Here is a 16339-nt window from a genome sequence, read left to right as displayed (position 1 = left end):
CATCCATGTTGTTGCAAGTGGGATGATTTTGTCTTTTTTTATGGCTGAGTAGTATTCCATTGTGTGTATATGTGTGTGTGTATGTATGTGTATATATATATATATATATATATATACACCACATCTTCTTTATCCAATTATTGGTCGATGGGCACTTGGGTTGCTTCCACATCTTGACTGTTGTGAATGATGCTGCAGTGAACACAGGGTGCATAAATCTCTTTGAATTGTTGATTTTAAGTTCTTTGGATAGATACCCAGTTGTGGGATAGCTGCATCATACGGTATTTCTACTTTTTGAGGAATCTCCATACTGTTTTCCATAGTGGCTGCATCAGTTTGTATTCTCACCAGCAGTGTAGAGGGTTCCCTTTTCTCCACATCCTCTCCAACATTTGTTATTTTTTGTCCTGGTGATTATAGCCATTCTAGCAGGTATAACGTGATATCTTAGTGTAGTTTTGATTTGCATTTCCCTGATGATTAGTGATGTTGAACATCTTTTCATGTGCCTGTTGGCCATCTGCATATCTTCTTTGGAAAAGTGTCTGTTCATTTCCTCTGCCCATTTTTTGATTGGATTGTTTGTTTTTTTGTTGTTGAGTTATGTGAGTTCTTTGTATATTTTGGAAATTAACCCCTTGTTGGCTGTATGATTTGCAAATATTTTCTCCCAGTTGGTGGGTTGCGTTTTCATTTCGTTCCTGGTTTCCTTTGCCTTGCAGGAGCTCTTTAGTCTGATGAAGTCCCACTTGTTTAGTTTTTCTTATGTTTCCCTTGTCCTAGTAGACATGCTATTCAAAAGGATCCTTCTAAGACTGATGTCAAAGAGTGTACTGCCTATATTTTCTTCTAGGAGCTTTATGGTTTCAGGTCTTACCTTCAAGTCTATAATCCATTTTGAGTTAATTTTTGTGTATGATGAAAGATAATGGTCTACTTTCATTCTTTTACTGTCCAGTTTTTCCAACACTATTTATTGAAGAGACTTTCCTTTCTTCTACTATTTTTACATTTAAATCTTTGGTGCATCAGATATTTATTTTAATGTGGGTATGCAGTATGAATCAAACTCTTTTTTCCCCAAATGGTTAGCCATTTGTTCCAAAACAATTGATGGGTATTGAGTATCATTGAATATTCTGTCCTTCCTCTGCTAACTTGAACTTGAGAGCACACCACAATTGTAGATGTTGTGGAAATAAATGAAGAGCACCCAAATGAAGACAAGCAAAGGCTATTTAGTCGGAGCTCGCTCTGGCAAGGGAGGCAGCCACATCACCTGCGTTTTGGCAGATACTCAAAGGCAGGCAGAGGAGCAGGAAAGCATTCTAGCAGGAAAAGGGAAGACTGGAGCCCGTAGACTTTGTCTTCACCGTAGGATGATCTGTTTGTGCCATTTGAGCAGAACCCTCCCACCAAGTGGCAACATCTTTAGGTCCTTTCGTCTGTGATGCTCAGATTCCCTGGAGAGGACTCTAATAATCTAATCTCCTGCTGGAGGGTAAAGGGTCTAGGGTCCTGGGGAGAAGCAGGACAGTGGGAAATGGGAGGAATTGAGAGGAGGTCTCACATACTGCCTGCCGTATGCATATTTTTCACCTAATTCCCCTATTTTTCGTACCGCCTCAGACTTTCAACTGTTCTTGGCATTCTTCATTCCAAAGAGCCTGTATTCTATCCTCTCTAGAGAATAAAACTTCCGTTTCTACCCAAGTGGAGGAGGGGCATTTGCTCAGCTAGATGGAGTGAGGAGGGGATCTGGGGCTTAATTTCTTCTTAAACGAGTTTCACCCAGTCCTCATTTTAGCCACAGGTCCCAAGGCGGTACGTGTGCATGCACCTTCAGAGGATTTTCTGGTGAAGATTGGGTTTGTTCTCAGCTCTCCCTCCTGCTGAATTGGCTGAGGTCTCCGCAGCTTGCCACTGGTCCACCTGCTTTCCAGCATCAAAAATTTTCAGTTGCCTTCCTCTTCCTCTCTTCTCTCTGTCCTTGTCAGTTAGGTTTCAAAATCCCTTTCCTGTCATCTTTCTGTGGGGCTTTGGGAGGAAACACAATTTGGTGCATGTTTTCATATACCGTTTTTGCTGACTTCAGTCCCAATGGCTTCATTGCATTGGCTCATCTCTTACTCTCACTTTCACCTGCTTTACTACCCTTATTTTATGTCATCATGTGGACAGAATGAAATGGGGCTTAATATTTTTTATTCAACCTGCATTTCTTTTTCCTTGAATAGTTGAGTTTATCCCACTTATTTTTGCTTTTATCACTTTATTTGATGCTTCATTGTGGGGTTTTTTTGTTTTGTTTTCCATCCTTTTTTATGGTCCACCTTTTCTTTGGGTTTTGTTATGCTATTAGTTTCTCTCCTCTCCCCCCAATAACTTAGAAGATAGTCTGTTTCTAGTTCTGCAGTCTCTTCAACGTGAATTGACTGTACTTGTATTTCTCAGTTTGTGAATTCTGAAATGGAACAGAATATCTTGACTCTGTCTTATGAAAGATGAAAGGAAAAGTGCTCCCATATGTACTGCTTCCTCACCCCCTTCCATCGACTCTCCATTTGGGGGTGAGGAGGCAGGAACAGATACATTCTGAAATTTCTTTGTCCCAGTCTATTATACACAGATTATTATGTTTAAGACCACTAAGCTTTCCTTTCTAGAAATACAACAATTATACTGTTTTTAGCTCTAGTTACTATACTTGTGAAGTTTTATTTTTAGTTCTCTCTTCAACTGGATTCGGATTTCAATAGCAGCTGTTTACATAATTCAACCTCTCCATTTATCAATTTTGATTCATCTTTCGTTTGAGTGGATTATATCTTTGAGTAATTTTCAGCAAGGGTACATTCATGCTAAACTTCCTCAATTCTTGCATGTTTGAGAATGTCTTTCTGTTCTCTTTATTTGTAAACAATATCTAGCAAAGTAAAGAAGCCCTCACTCGCATTTCTTCCCCCTGAGCATCTTCTCTCATTTCTATACTGTCCTCTGACGCCTCTGGGGTTTCAGTGGTATCTGAGCCCAGTGACATTTGTTTTCCATTATAGGTAATGTCCTGCTTCTGTCTGGATGATCATGGAATTTCTCTCTTTCTCTCTCTCTCTCTCGAAGTTCATTTACATTCACCAGTCTCCATCTCGGTCTTGGTTCTCTGTATTACTTTTCTCTGGGACATTATGAATCCTTTCCATTTATATTATTTCAGAAGAATTTTCTTCTAGAACATATGTGAATATTTTTCTGGTTCATTTGCTTGGTGATCTTATTCGGACAGACTAGTTACGTGTATGTCGAATATTTATCATCTGTTTTCTATAGTTATGATTTTTTTCCTCATGGCTTTTATCTTTTCCTTTTCTTTTCTGTATTGTTTTCTCAAATCTGTCCTTCATGATAACTTTGCTTTCCGTCGTTTTTATTTCGTGTTGCTTCTGATTTATTTTTTCTTTCTATAATGCTTCTACATTTCCGTTAGCTTTTTTCCCTTAGGTTTGTCAGCTTTCTTTCATCTCCTGTTTTTATTTTATCTCATCATCTTTTCTTTCATTTCTTATATCATAGAGTCTGTTCTCTCTAAATTATTTTGAGCATCTTGGGAAGGCTTTATCTAAAATGTTCTTATGTTTCCTGGTGTAATTCTTCTTCCAAAGGGTATTCATTGGCTCTCTTTCTCTCTCTCTCTCTCTGTCTTTTGTTTTTTTACTTTTTGGAACTTTTTTTGTAAGTCTATACCTGGACCCCAAGCTGGATATATTTTGCAAATCATTTGTCTTTGACTAGGCCTGTTACTTTGTCTAAGGAGAGCGTGAGTTGGTATATTAGTTTTCTATGGGTGATGTAATAGGTTACCACAAATGTGATGGCTTAAACAGTGCAAATTGATTATCTTACAATTCTGTAGGGCTAAGATCACTTTGTTGGCTGGGCTGCATTCCTTTCTGGAGGCTCTAGGGAGAATCCCTTTTTTTTTTTTTTTTGCCTTTTCTGGCTTCTGGAGGTTACCCACAGTCCTTGGCTCATGGCCCCTTCTTCCATCTTGGAAGCCAAGCAGTGTTGCAACGTGCTGGCCTTTCTTCTGTAGTCACATCTCTCTCTGACCAGAGCGGGAACGCTTCTCAGATTTTAAGGACCCGTGTGATTATATTGGGCCCCCTCAGATGATCTAACCGCATCAAGGTCCTCAGGTAATCTCTGCAAAGCCCCTTTTGCCGTGTAAAGTAACGTATTCACAGGTTCTGGGGGTTGGGAGGTAGATGTCTCGGTGGGGGCATTATTCTGCCCTCCATGGTTGGGTTCTCCTCGCCTGTCTTAATTATATCCCTAGAGTTGGGGCTGGAGAGCTTCCTAGTGGGAGATCAAAATGTCCGTTTAGTGCCAGGGCAGCTGGGACCCAGTAGACAGCCTGAGCGTCCTGTCCTACTGCTGCTGTTGCCCGTGCATTTCCAGGGACCACAGTGCTGTGAGGCTGAGATTCCACCCCCCAGTTTCTGGTAACGTAACAGACTTCGGAGTTAGTGAGTTCGCTTCTGTGTGAACTCATCATCTACCTGAGGATGAAAGGCATCAGGGCAAATGCAGAGCAGTCACTTTAAAGAAGGCTCCGGCAGGTCATTGACATGGTTGGAGTGAGAATCCAGGGCTCACTTTTTTTGAGCCCTGAGGGAAAAACCGGTTGTTTTATTTATTGACCTTATGCACTGTGCCAGGACTGTGAGAGCGCTGGGAAAGGCACACTGTTTATTCAGAACCATACAGGGAAGAATATTCAAGAGTCTCTTTGATTTAGGGCAGGCTTGCAAGTAAATCCTTCTCTATTCACCATGGAGTAAAAATCAGTTTCTAAAGACTTAGTGAATAATACCAATTAAATTTATTTGACCCTAGGGCACAGGACAAGCAGAGGGAAAAAAGATGTTTGTTTACAATGTAGATTTAATTGCATGCCACTGTTTAATTATCTTTCAGTATTTCTCTCCCGTCACTGAGGGTGTATTTTCCGTCCTCCTTTCTCATCTCTGACTATTCCGTTTCCCCCACTTTCACTTTCAACTAAACATTTTTACGATTATTTCGGAAGGTAATTTTAGCCATAAACCTTCAAGTCCAGGTATAGACTAAGAAAGAGAAATATTCTAAAACGAGCCCACCCAGCACTGGGATGGATATCAGGGCTGTAATTCTGGTTCGGTTGTGATGCCAATTATAAAGCACTCTGGCTGTGGTGTTGCTGCTTTTGACACCAGGAGGAAATCTTGACAGAATTATAGCCTAGAAATCAATCTGGGAATACAATACAGAAATCTATAATTCAGATATGGAAACAATCTGCAAAGGCTCTTTTTTTAGGAGGGTTCAATGAAATTAGATTAAAATAAATTTACATATATATCAATTTTATTATTAAAATATATTCACACTAGTAAATAGAGTTATTGGAGAAGGGTAAGCCACTCTGTGTATTGGACACAGAAATAGACCTCTTTGGCTTATCAGAAAACAAAGTTATTGTCTACTTGTCACATATAAATCTCTTCCTAGAGCTAATAAATGGATAGTGTTCAAATGCAATGTTTTGTTTGACTCCTACCTCATAAACCCATGGCACATAACACTAAATTATATTCCACGGAGCAGTATCAATCTCTTGATTCCAACATCACACAGTGAGGAAAACAAACCAAGTAATTGATGTGTCGAAAAGAAGGAGAAAAAGTTATTTGAGAACAAATAAAATGGGCTATAAAGTTTGTTAAACCGTAATAATAATAGTAAAAAAAAAAAAAAAAATGAAGAAGAAGAAGAAAGAAACAAAGAAAGAACTATCCAAGGCTGCATCCAGAGATCTGCCCTCTGCCCGGCTGGAAAATAATTCATTTCATGCTGCGAGTTTGTAGCACAGTATTTTCTTTTAAAATTAATGTTTACTAGAGAGAGGAAGTATAGGATTCTGATTGATGTTGGGAAGTTTCAATGTATTAGGCAGAACTGGGTTTCTTGGCATCCTCCTTCCCCTCAGTGCTGCAAGGAGCAGGTGGGGCAAGCTGTGGCCTTGAACCTCCTCCCGCCCCGGCTGCACCACTGTGGGGCCGGGCAAGGGCTTGGTCATGTCCAGCTGCACAGGTCCCAGGTCAGAGCTGCGGCTGCATCTCTCAGAAATCCCTGGGAAAGAGAGTAAAGGGGGGCCCTAGCTGAGTTAGTGGCAGTGGAACTCAGCGGAAGGAGAGCAGGAATTTTATTAGTGTTGTTTTCTTTCGTATTTCTCTCTTTCTCTATTCCATTGGACTAAATTTGGGGACTATAAAGAAATCATCCAAGGACGATATTTTAGATTAGCTCATTTGTGTCCCGGGTTATTTGTGCAAACTGGAAACTGCTCGACAGGTTTCTTTGAGAATGTGATGGTTTTGAATTTTTATTATTATTTTTTAAACTAGATGGTTGCCTGTGTCCTGCATCCAGAGGAGCCCAGAGGGGCTTTGGTTGTCCCTGGGAAAGCTGTGACAGATCTCTCATTGCATTTGGCTCCCAATTGGTGCTTGTGTGTTGCTGGCTTTTGCTAAACACACAGCCCATCCCTCCAGGGAGCTGGAGAGCGGAGCCGCCGAGGGGACACAGGCTGGCAAACGACCTCCAAGCCGGGAGGGCTTTGGATCCCACACCCGGGTGCAGCCTGCTGGGAGCAAGCATGGCCCTTCCAGATAAGCAGATCTGGAAGCTTTTCAGATTTCCCGGGGCCAGGCCCTTGAAACAAGCCCTGGTGGCTCTGGATGGGACATCTCTGCTCAGTGATCCGGGTGGTCCCAGGCTGAGGCTGGCCCAGAATGTTCCGTCCAGGGTACTGCTGGTGCCGACAAGAATGCCTTTCTCGTCTTCCTCTTCCCCTTCTTCCTCTTTCTGCTCACGCTGACTCTACTGTGAAGCAGTCCCGCCTTGCCCCTTGGTCTGTCTCCATGCTCTTCCCCTCCCAGCCCTCTTGCTCCTGGTCTTTAATCACCATCTTCATCCTGACAGCACAAATGAAGATATCTGGTATCTATCAGGGCCAATTGTGTCTCTGCTTTCCATCTCATTTAATCCGATCAACAGCCCCATAAAGCAGGTTTGTTCAGTAAAAGGCACCTGGGCTTGGAGAAGCTGGGTCCCATGCCTCAGGCCACATGGAAGAGACCAGCCCTGAACCTGGCTCTTTGCTCTGAGCAGTTCCTTGTTTTATCCTTTCTGCAATGTGGGATTAGCTTTTTTTTTTTTTTTTTTTTTTATTAATGTTATGATAGATTACAACCTTGTGAGATTTCAGCTGTACATTTTTGTTAGTCATGTTGTGGGTACACCACTTCCCCCTCTGTGCCCTCCCCCCACCCCCCTTTTCCCTGGTAACCACCGATCAGATCTCCTTATCAATATACTAATTTCCACCTATGAGTGGAGTCATATAGAATTCGTCTTTCTCTGACTGGCTTATTTCGCTTAACATAATACCCTCGAGGTCCATCCACGTTGTTGTGAATGGGCCAATTTTGTCTTTTTTTATGGCTGAGTAGTATTCCATTGTGTATATATACCACATCTTCTTTATCCAATCATCAGTTTCTGGGCATGTAGGCTGGTTCCACGTGTTGGCTATTGTAGATAATGCTGCGATGAACATAGGGGTGCAACGGACTCTTGAGATTTCTGACATCAGGTTCTTAGGATAGATACCCAGTAATGGGATGGCTGGGTCATAGGGTATTTCTATTTTTAACTTTTTGAGAAATCTCCATACTGTTTTCCATAGTGGCTGTACCAGTTTGCATTCCCACCAACAGTGTATGAGGGTTCCTTTTTCTCCACAACCTCTCCAACATTTATCACTCTTGGTTTTGGATGTTTTTGCCAATCTAACGGGTGTAAGGTGATATCTTAGTGTAGTTTTGATTTGCATTTCCCTGATGATTAGCGATGATGAACATCTTTTCATGTGTCTATTGGCCATATTCATATCTTCTTTTGAGAAATGTCTGTTTATGTCCTCTGCCCATTTTTTGATCGGGTTGTTTGTTTTTTTGTTGTTAAGCAGTGTGAGTTCTTTGTATATTATGGAGATTAACCCTTTGTTGGATAAGTGGCTTGTGAATATTTTTTCCCAATTAGTGAGCTGTTTTTTTGTTTCAATCCTGTTTTCCCTTGCCTTGAAGAAGCTCTTTAGTCTGATGAAGTCCCATTTGTTTATTCTTTCTATTGTTTCCCTCAACTGAGGAGTTACAGTGTCCGAAAAGATTCTTTTGAAACTGATGTCAAAGAGTGTACTGCCTATATTCTCTTCCAAAAGACTTATTGTCTCAGGCCTAATCTTTAGGTCTTTGATCCATTTTGAGTTTATTTTGGTGTGTGGTGAAAAAGACTGGTCAATTTTCAATCTTTTGCATGTTTCTGTCCAGTTTTCCCAGCACCATTTGTTGAAGAGACTTTCTTTTCTCCATTGTAGGCCCTCTGCTCCTTTGTCGAAGATTAGCTGTCCATAGATGTGTGGTTTTATCTCTGGGCTTTCAATTCTGTTCCATTGATCTGTGGAACTGTTTTTGTACCAGTACCATGCTGTTTTGATCACTGTAGCTTTGTAGTATGTTTTGAAATTGGAGATTGTGATTCCGCCGGCTTTGTTTTTCTTGCTCAGGATTGCTTTAGCAATTCAGGGTCTTTTGTTGCCCCATATGAATTTTAGGATTGTTTGTTCAATATCTGTGAAGAATGTTCTTGGGATTCTGATTGGGATAGCATTGAATCTGTATATTGCTTTAGGTAGTATGGACATTTTAACTATGTTTATTCTTCCAATCCATGTGCAAGGAATGTCTTTCCATCTCTTTATGTCATCGTCAATTTCTTTCAAGAAAGTCTTGTAGTTTTCATTGTATAGATCCTTCACTTCCTTGGTTAAGTTTATCCCAAGGTATTTTATTCTTTTCGTTGTGATTGTGAATGGGATTGAGTTCTTGAGTTCTTTTTCTGTTAGTTCATTGTTAGTGTATAGAAATGCTACTGATTTATGCACGTTAATTTTATACCCAGCTACTTTGCTGTAGTTGTTGATTATTTCTAATAGTTTTTCTGTGGATTCTTTGGGGTTTTCTATATATAAGATCATGTCGTCTGCAAACAACGAGAGTTTTACTTCTTCGTTACCTATTTGGATTCCTTTTATTTCTTTTTCCTGCCAAATTGCTCTGGCCAGCACCTCCAGTACTATGTTGAATAGGAGTGGTGAAAGTGGGCACCCTTGTCTTGTTCCTGTCCTCAGAGGGATGGCTTTCAGTTTTTGTCCATTGAGTATGATGTTGGCTGTGGGCCTATCATATATGGCCTTTATTATGTTGAGGTACTTTCCTTCTATACCCATTTTACTGAGGGTTTTTATCATAAATGGGTGTTGGATCTTGTCGAATGCTTTCTCTGCATCTATTGAGATGATCATGTGGTTTTTGTTTTTCATTTTGTTGATGTAGTGTATCACGTTGATTGACTTGCGGATGTTGAACCATCCCTGTGTCCCTGGTATAAATGGGATTAGCTTTTATCCCTACTCACTGGCCCCCTGGCTTGAAAAAGCTACATTTAATCTCAGTTTTCTCCTCTGTCAAATGGGGCAGTAACCTCTCCTCTTTTAGCCTGACGGGACTACTGCTCGGGAGAGCAACTGGAATATGTGTGCGGGCGATTGACAATTGGAAAGTGCTGTCTGGATGCGGGGGTCTGCAATGGGCTGGCTCTGCGTGTGATCCCCCCGCCCCCTCCTGGTGGGGCAAACTCTCATTCCAGATGTGGGATACAGTCTGTCCTCTCTCCTGTTCTCACGTGATGAGCTACACACTCACAGCCCTAAAGAGGTATGCTGCTGATTTGTCTACACATTAAGAAGCATGAAAACATTTATGATGATAGTCATCCATGTGAGTCTGAATTCCTGTTACATAAAAAGAGGCAAACATGGCAAATATCATTATACTCTGAAGGGATGACTGTCAGAGAGTATTTGCTGTATCTACAAATAACTTACTGTTATTTAAAAATATTTTTTGTAGGGCTGGCCTGGTGGCACAGTGGTTAAGTTCACACTTTCTGCTTGGGGGTCCGGGGTTTACTGGTTCGGATCCTGGGTGTGGACATGGCACCACTTGGCAAGCCATGCTGTGGCAGGCGTCCCACACATAAAGTAGAGGAAGATGGGCATGGACGTTAGCTCAGGGCCAGTCTTCCTCAGCAAAAAGAGGAGGATTGGCATCAGTTAGCTCAGAGCTAATCTTCTTCAAAAAAAATAAAAATCTTTTCTAATAGCAATCTGTTTGCTTTTCTCACCTACAGACAACATTTTAAAGACTCCTTTTGGGTTGGAATTGGGGAAGGTGGCCCCCTAGTCACCTGGCAGCACGTGGGATAGAATGACCCTGAGACAGACAAAGACAAATCGCCTTTTGTCCAGGAAGGTCCCTGTAGAGCCAGGCAAACTGGAAAACCACAGTTGGGGCATTTAACGATGCTGCTAAATTAGTCTGCTGGATGCTGGTTTGATTTCTTGGTTTCAACTATGTTAAATTTAAGCAATGGAATATTATGGCACATTATGAAAGTAACTACTGAACTGGCATATAATTTACATGCCAGAGCTCTCTAATTTGATTTAAAAGCTGGTTATTTTTAGCTCCATATGACGCTTTTTCAGGACCACACAATGAAACCCTTGGATAATGGCTTTGCCATTTCTAACGTGTTCCAAAGTGAGAAGGATGCTGTAATCTCTTAAGAGGACAGCAGTCGGACCAAGAAAATTAAAATGCGAAATAGAGAGGATTTCTTGCCTCTCTCTCCTCTCTCTTTCTCTCTCTCTCTCTCTTTTATTATCACTTGGTCCTTCCAGGAAGCTCTCATATTTCTGCAGCTGATCCTTATGTGGATTAGGGATAATAAACAGCCCATTAATGGAGCCCTGAACTGGGAAATGGAGTTGGAATCAGCAGCAGAATTCCGTGGCTGACTGAGGTTAATAACTCCATTACTCCAGCGCTGTGCCGAGCCGCCCGATGAACAGGATGTTGGCCTTATCTTACTCCTCATTAATTGAGCTAATAGAACCCGAGTGACCCTGCCTTACTGCCGTCATCTGAGAGTTTACCAGACATGGGCTGGAATACATATCACTGCTGGTGTGCTCCACGGTGCCTTTGGTTTTTGGAAGAAAGATCTTTCTTAAAGATCGGTTAGCTGCAAGACCCCCCCCCCCCCCAATGGTAGTGTTGCTGCGTCGCTGCCTACAACTGGTCTTTCAAACCACTCTGATCTGGTCACATGAGCAATGGTGCAACAAGGGCCCGCTACTTCCATGGGCACCTCTGGACAGATGTCCGCTTGGCTGTAGGGCTTTAGCTTCATGTTGAACGGCTTTGGAGGAAGTAGCCATTATCTCAGCAAAATGTCTGGGGTCAAGGGTGAAAAGAGAGTGGGGCAGGGGGGGAGTAGGGGCAGACCCAAGCTCGTCTCCTCTGCTTCTCTTTCATTCGACATTTGGCAGAGACCTGTTTTCACCGGTCCTTCCCGCCTCCAGAGTTTTCTGAGAGTTGGCTGCCAGTCCCCGACCATCCTGCTTCGCTGTCCCTGGGTGAGCAGTCTGGGGGCCACTTAACCTCTCTAAGCCTCGGGTTCCTTAACTGTCACGTGGGGTAATGACCTCGCCCTTCTTTCCTCATCCTTTGCGGGAAGCATGTACGCATTTGCAGGGAAAATGTGTATGGGCAGGATTTATGAATTAGAAAATGCTCTATATGACCACGATAATGTGGTCAACAGAGTAAAAATCAAAACTGAGTTTCTTGCAGCAGGTTATTAGCCTCTCTGCACGTCAGTTTCCTCAACTAAAAAACAGGGACAGTAACGGTTAGGACGTCAGGTGGGAGGGTTAAATGCGAGGGTACAGGGAAGCACTTTGCCCAGAGCCTGGCAGTACAAGGGCTCCATATGTGGGGCCCATATTTATTCTAATATATTGGGAACTTCGTGCCTGTCCTTGGAAATCAGAGCTTCTGAAAAGTAAGGTCAGACTAATTCCTTGCTAGAATATCAGTTGCAAGGTTTTGTGGCCCAAGCTGGCCCGTCGGCTGCTCTGGGCAGAGTGCTTCCCTCTAGTTGAAGAAAGGCAGTCCCTAATTACCTGGTGACACATGGGGCATGAGAATGAGCCTGCGAATAGACAAAGACAAAATCACACTCTTTTCAGAGATGCCACAGAGCCAAACAGGAAAATGTTAAGGCTAGAACAGCCTCGCAGATTGTATAGGAGCCGTGAAACCAATCTTGAAAAAATGTGAATTTTTTCACCTGTCCCCTGTCGTTTTATAAGATTTAAAGATTCTTTTGATGGTAGGACACAACACAGTGACACTCGGAGAGATGAAGGCAGAACTCTTTGTTACTTACAGCTCCAAACAAGAGGCAGCTGCCACGTGTGGCCACCTTGGTTGGGGGTGGGGGAGGTGGGGAATTGGACCCACGGACAGAGTGACAGCAGTTGAGCTGTGGAAGGCAGCTTATGTTGACAAGGGGTGGGGGGGGCTGGCTAGGTTTTGCTGACTTTCTGTGGATTGGCTAATTTAAATAATTTCGGGGGTTCCAGGGCATACAGGCTGTCCCCGGATGGAGTGTGGGAGCCGCACAAGGGAAGTGGTCAGAGTGGGACTTGGCAAACTGCCCCAAAAGGGGAATTGAGTTATTAGCCATGACTTTCAAAACTGGGCCAAGACAGTCCTCATGAAAAGTTCCATCACGCCTGTCTCGTCCTGTGCGGGATGGACTGAGAGGGCTGAGCTGTCCTAACCCTGCGTTCTTCACCTTTCCATGGTCGAGGCTGACTTTGGGGACAGCCTTGAAGAGGTTACAACTCAACTCAAAGGCCGTCAGTCCCAGTGTGGTGACCCTCCCCCATCTCTGAAAGCTCTGCCAGCATGTGCTCCAGCATCCTGGGGCTGCTCCAGTCAATTACCTGGTCCATGCTCTCTCCTCCACTCTCCCCGAGACACAGGCCCCCACGCAACAGAGGCACCACCTTCCCATGCCTCCAGCCCAGTTTCCACCGCGCTTCTTACAGCCACTGGTGCTCGACAACAGCACACCCTGGCTGACCTGGCTCCGAAAGCAAGTGTGCTTTGTTGTAGCAAAAACAGACACCAGCTAGTGATGGGAATGTGGCAGCCTTGTGGGAAGGGGGAGGGGAGGCGTGGCAGTGGTTCTCAGAGGCGGCTGGGTCACTGGGCCCGGGGTTAAGAAGGGAGGTGCTCCCCTGCGCCTTGAGTCCAAGGTTGTGGCCAGCGATGGTGGCGACGAGGCCACTAGCCCACAGCCCCCAGAGCTGAGGTGTTTTACTCTTTCAGTAAATAGAGCTGAAGTGGAAAACAAGAGTTCTCCCCTACACTCCTGCCTGGGGACCAGTGACCTTCCACCACTCACATCCAATGTTTGCGTCAGACAAAGGCTGCTGAGGATGGTTCTGAGCACGTGTGGAGGGTCGGCTGCTTTTTTCCTGGGTTAAAACTTACTTCATGACAGTCTGTTACTAGGGTTGTCGTCTGTCTTTGAGAGCATGAGAGCAATTACTTCTGAAACAAGGACATCAAAAATGTACCTTACCCTTGAACTCTTTGCCGGCAGCCTCAAGGATCTTTCAGAGTGTAGAAGTACAGTGAATTCCCCGAGAGAGAGCAGGAGCCCGGCCACCACAGGCTCAGCTCTGCGGTCCTGAACGGGCAGCCGAGGATTCGGAGAGCGCACCGCACGGCACGTGACGTGGGCAGGCGGCGGGGACGTGTGGGGAGTGCTGGGTGTCTGGGGACCTGGGGGTGTAACTGTTAGAAGGAGACAGGCACGTAACTTATAATGAGGGAGCTGCGTGGTATTTCCTTGGTGAGTCATTGTGTTGGTTACAGACCCACTAACAGTCTTGCTATAGTATATTGAAACTCAGTTTATTTATTAACTATTTAAAATTTTTTTCCTATGAATTTTCTGAGAGCACCCAGTCCAGCCTGCAGCGTGGATCTGACTTTCCTGCTGTCTCTGAGGCCTACAAAAGATTTCCAGGGTCAGTTTGCCATCCCCTCGTCTTAGTACACCATTCTGGGTAAATGTGTCATTTGGGAGAAAATGACAACTTTCCTCAATTTCCTATTTTAGTATCTGGTATCCTTCACAGTCAGAAGAATTCCCCCTCCTGCCCGGCACTCCCTCAGTCCGTCATCGAGGTTCAGCATTCTTCATTGATGAAGAACATCTCAATTTCTTTTTCTCCTGTGGATTCTAAGCTCCTGTAAGGGGTCCACCGGGTTTTATCCAACCAGTAACAGTCAGGCCTGAGCCGGCAGTGAGTAAGATGTCTGAGAAGGTAAACACGCCTTCCCTGCCTGTTATCAGAGATGCAAAGCAATCTCGCGCCTTGGGTGGAGAATGACAGGTGACCTTTAACAGAGCAGAGGCCGGGGTAGTTGGCATTTGAGTCCAGCTCTGATGGAGATGCCCCCATTTTTGGCAGGTTCGATGCTCGACCGTTAAATTCATTTCCCGGAGAAAGGCAAGAGGCTGGAGACACCGAGATGACATGGAGAAATCATATTTGTTTTTCTTTACCCGTAGGAGACTTGGGGAGGCCTCCGAGTGTGCTTCAATTTTCCGTCTTCCTTAGAGGCATAAATAACGTGCTGAGCTGTTGAACCTGACCTTGTGCTTTAAAAGCCCAGGCCTCTGCAGATGTCTCAGAGCTCGAAGCTCTCCTTCCTAAATGTTGCAGAAATTATTTAATGAAAAAAAAAAACTTTTTAAGAAAAGGAAGTTCAACTTTCCTTTTTCTGAGATTGGAAAAATCTGGGCCTTCTTGGTGGCTTTGAGGTTTGTGCAGATTCCAGACCACCCCCTACCCCCGAAGGTGGCTCAGACCCCTCCCCAGAGCCTCCGTCCTGGGGCCCCAACGTTGCCCCTCCTCTCGCTCCTGGGCCTCTGTCTCACAAAGCGTTGGTTCTAGATCCCAGGAAAGGACTGCAGGCATCAACAGAAGACCTGCCAGGCCTAGGACTCCCACTCACAGAGTGGAGAGGTGGGTGGGGATCAGGAGAGGGAGTGTCCTCTCTGCCCATCCACCACTCCCCCTCTGCCCCACACACCACACATCGGCCTACTTCCTGCTTCCTAAACACGGAGTGTTTTCTCATGATGTGTCTTCTTGCAGAGCACCATGGGTTTTCGTCCAAATCTTATCTTTCCTACAAGGCTTAGTTCAAACTCCACCTCCTCCAGGAAGCCTTCCCTGACTCTTCTTCTTACTCTGCACCTTCACAGGACTTACACATTGTTCTTGTGATAGGAAGCAGCTTAATAGGACAGTGGTTAGGCCAGAGGAATCCTGGCTTTGCCAGTTACAGGCTGTGTGAGGCTGGGCAGGCTTTATCATCTCTGAATCTCAGTTTCCTCCTGTACAAGGTGGGGGATGCCTCTGTTCAGATAAGCAACAAATATTCACGGAACATCTCTTAGAGGCAGGTACTATTGGGTTCTGGGGACACAAAAGGAACAAAACCTAAAACGCTTGCCATCACGTGGTTTACCTTCTAGGTGGGGTGAGAAAGCATAGACACAGCCCACAGACTCACGGTGCGCTGGGCTTCCTGGAGAGGAGTGGAGCAGGGTGGAGGGGCAGGAAGCCGGGCAGTGGGAAGGGAGAGGATGGATGGTACGTTGCAGAGAAAGGGGCCAGGACGGCCTTTCTGAGAAAAGGACGTTTGTGCAGGGGCTCAATCAAATCATAGGAAGATCTGGGAAGGGCCGTCCAGGCCTGGGAATAGCACGTGCAGAGGCCCTGAGATGGGCACATGTCTGGCAAGTGTAAGGAGCATCGAGGAGGCATTGCCAGTGGGGCAGAAGAGTGAGGGGTGACGAGTCAGAGGCAGATGGGGCCCTGGGGGACTTGGGCTTCTCCTCTGAGTCAGGTGGGAGCCACTGGGGCATTGAACAGATGAGTGATGGGGTCTAACTTCTGTTTTAAAAGGATTGCTCGGGCTACTGGGTGGAGAATGGACTGTTGGCAGGAGGACAAGGGCGGAAGCAGGGAGGCCAGGAAGGGGCAGATGGCAGTAGTCCAAGTGGGAGACGCTGGTGCCCTGGCCCAGGGGAGTAGGTAGTAGTTAGGCTCTGACTGTATTTCAAAGGCAGTTGAAATGCTGTCAGATCGGGTGGAGGGCATATGAGAAAGAGGCATCAAGGGGAACTCCAGGTTTGCTGGAACTTCCAGAAGAATGGGCTGCCTGTCTACCCATCA

At 44.7% G+C, this 16339-nt stretch overlaps 1 protein-coding gene across 11 annotated transcripts in view; it reads left to right on the top strand.

Moving 5' to 3' along the window:
* The window catches only part of AK8 (adenylate kinase 8), a 136328-nt gene that overhangs the window by 86410 nt on the left and 33579 nt on the right, over positions 1 to 16339 (top strand). The window lies entirely within an intron of this gene.

The sequence above is a fragment of the Equus quagga genome, chromosome 1 (genome assembly GCF_021613505.1).
Source record: "Equus quagga isolate Etosha38 chromosome 1, UCLA_HA_Equagga_1.0, whole genome shotgun sequence".
Lineage (NCBI taxonomy): Eukaryota > Metazoa > Chordata > Mammalia > Perissodactyla > Equidae > Equus > Equus quagga.
The sequence above is the reverse complement of the archived record's forward strand: the minus strand, read 5'-3'. Positions and strand labels throughout refer to the sequence as shown.